We start from the raw sequence: 2,872 nt of genomic DNA, 5'->3' as shown, positions 1-2,872 counted from the left end.
GCCAATTCAGGGGACATGGGTTCGAGCCCTAGTCTGGGAAGATCCCCACATGCCACGGAGCAAGTAAGCCCGTGCGCCGCAACTACTGAAGCCCGCGCTCCTAGAGCCCGTGCTCCGCAACGACAGAAGCCACCGCAGTGAGAAGCCCCGCACCACAAGGAAGAGCAGCCCCTGCTCACGGCAACTAGAGAAAGCCAGCACGCAGCCAAAAATAAATTTTAAAAAATGCTATCTTCAACAATTTTTGTAATTTGGGACTTGAACTGAATCTGCCTAAGTTTTTAAACAAATGGTTAAAAGCAGATAAAGGGAGTAGTTTGAATTTTTTTTTTTTTTTGGCCAATTAAGGAAAAAAATTGAGGAATATTCCTCTCAGTAAATTTAGATATTTTTTTAGTTCTTACAAAATATCTGTTGGCTCCAAAAATCACCGAACAACTAAAAAGGCCACATTGACAGTTAATGGTCACCCAGCTATTAAAAAGTAGCTCTGTAGACTTTACCAGAAGCTGAATGTCAGAGTTCACTCTTCCTGTTTTTTTTCCCTTCCAGATTCAGAGGAGATTGCTTTGCCCTATGGGGAGACTTGCTCTTCCTAAGTGTGGAAAAAAATGTGATAGGCAGTTCCAGGAATGTTGCCTTTGACAACTTGTCTCAGAGGACTTAATATTCTAGGTGGCAATTGGCCAAAATAAGTAGGAAACTTAGGTAACTGCCAAGCTACTTTCATACTGATGAAAATTCTGCCATAGCTAATTAGAAAGCGGAAGGAAAGTTTTTACATTAAGAAAGAACTAGGAGGGACTTCCCTGGTGGTGCAGTGGTCAAGAATCTGCCTGCCAATGCAGGGGACACGGGTTCGAGCTTTAGTCTGGGAAGATCCCACATGCCACGGAGCAGCTAAGACCATGTGTCACGAGTACTGAGCCTGCGCTCCAGAGCCCGCGAAGCACAACTACTGAGCCCATGTGCCACAACTACTGAAGCCCATGTGCCTCGAGTCCATGCTCCACAACAAGAGAAGCCACTGCAATGAGAAGTCCGCGCACCGCAATGAAGAGTAGCCCCTACTCGACGCAACTAGAGAAAGCCTGTGCACAGCAACGAAGACCCAACACAGCCAAAAAAAAAAAAAAAAAATTAATTAATTATAAAAACAAAAAAGAACTAGGAATTAAATGGCTAGTGGTGAGGGACAGCTATTCCTGGTGTGTGTGTATTTGTAAGGAAAGGATAAACATTTGTTGATTTGTATAATAATCTTATTAAAAAAGCTATTTGACAATTGGTTTTAAAATATTATAACAGTGCTCTCTTTGGCAGCACATATACTAAAATTAGAATGATACAGAGATTAGCATGGGCCCTGCACAAGGATGACACGCAAATTCATGAAGCGTTCTGTATTTTTAAAAAGAAAAAAAATACATTAGAACAGAGCTATCTGAGAATAGCTTTACTTGAACGTTGCTTTCACAAATCAGAAGCACATCATTAACAATACTTGCCTTTGTCTGAGCTATGAAAATAAGAGAATGTGGAATCACGAAAATTCTCTCACTGGTTGCAAGTTTGTCCCATTCCAGAATGCACAGCCCTTTGCAATGTGAGTTTGTTGCTCCCATCCAGAAGTAGACTCTATCCTCCACTCCCTGGAATATGGGCTGGCCTGGTGACTTTGACTAATAGGATAAAGTGGAGATAATTGTACACGTTTTGGAATTAAGGCCTGAAGAGATCCAGCAATCCCACTCCTGGGCATATATCCAGACAAAACTCGAAAAGATACATGCACCCCTATGTTCATAGCAGCACTATTTACAACAGCCAAGACATGGAAACAACCTAAATGTCCATCGACAGATGAATGGATAAGGAAGATGTGATACACACACACACACACACACACACACACACACACACACACACACACACACACACACTGGAATATTACTCTGTCATCAAAAAGAATGAAATAATGCCATTTGCAGCAACATGGATGGACCTAGAGATTATCATACTAAGTGAAGTAAGTCAGAAAGAGAAAGACAAATACCATATGATATCACTTATATGTGGAATCTAAAACATAACACAAATTAACATACCTACAAAGCAGAAACAGACTCACAGACGTAGAGAACAGACTTGTGGTTGCCAAGGGGGAGAGGGTGGAAGTGGGGGAAAGAATGGGGGTTTGGGATTAGTAGAGGCAAATTATTGTATATAGGATAGATAAACAAGGTGTTATTGTATAGTATGGGAACTATATTCAATATCCAGTGACACACCATAATGGAAAAAAAATATGAAAAAGAATATGTATATATGTATGGCTGAGTCACTTTGCTGTACCGAAGAAATTAATACAACATTGTACGTCAGCTAGACTTCAATAAAATTAAAAAAAAAAAAAAAAAGCCTGGAGGGAGAAACTTTGCACCTTCCATCTTTATCCTCTTGGAACACCATGCCACAAAGAAGACTGGGAAGAAAGATCGTGAGGAGAGAGAGGGGCCCAACTGTGTATCAGCTGCTGTTATTGAGCCCAGGGCCTGGCATATCCACCAGCTGAATACATGAATGAACCCAGGCAGAGGAATCACACAGCCAACAGAATCATGAAAAATAATAAATCTTCTTGTGTTAAGCCACTAAGCTTTGAGGTGATTGGTTATACAGCAATAGACAACCACACTTGTCTTGTTAGCTGCAGTTATTACAATCATATAAAGTTGAGAAGGAATTTGTTGATACAGCAAGTGTCCAAATCATGATCCAATTAAAGAGCTCTCCATATTTTTAAGAGCCCGAGTTAGCACCACAGGCTCAAGGTTACTATCTGTGATTGTTATCATGATAATTAATTTTC

At 40.7% G+C, this 2,872-nt stretch overlaps 1 non-coding gene across 1 annotated transcript; it reads left to right on the top strand.

The window, feature by feature from the left end:
- Window positions 1–1,307: 1,307 nt before the first annotated feature.
- Window positions 1,308–1,411, top strand: LOC131753880 (U6 spliceosomal RNA). Its single transcript, XR_009334949.1, has one exon. It is a non-coding gene; the product is annotated as a U6 spliceosomal RNA (small nuclear RNA).
- The last annotated feature ends 1,461 nt before the right edge of the window (window positions 1,412–2,872 follow it).

The sequence above is a fragment of the Kogia breviceps genome, chromosome 3 (genome assembly GCF_026419965.1).
Source record: "Kogia breviceps isolate mKogBre1 chromosome 3, mKogBre1 haplotype 1, whole genome shotgun sequence".
Lineage (NCBI taxonomy): Eukaryota > Metazoa > Chordata > Mammalia > Artiodactyla > Physeteridae > Kogia > Kogia breviceps.
The sequence above is the reverse complement of the archived record's forward strand: the minus strand, read 5'-3'. Positions and strand labels throughout refer to the sequence as shown.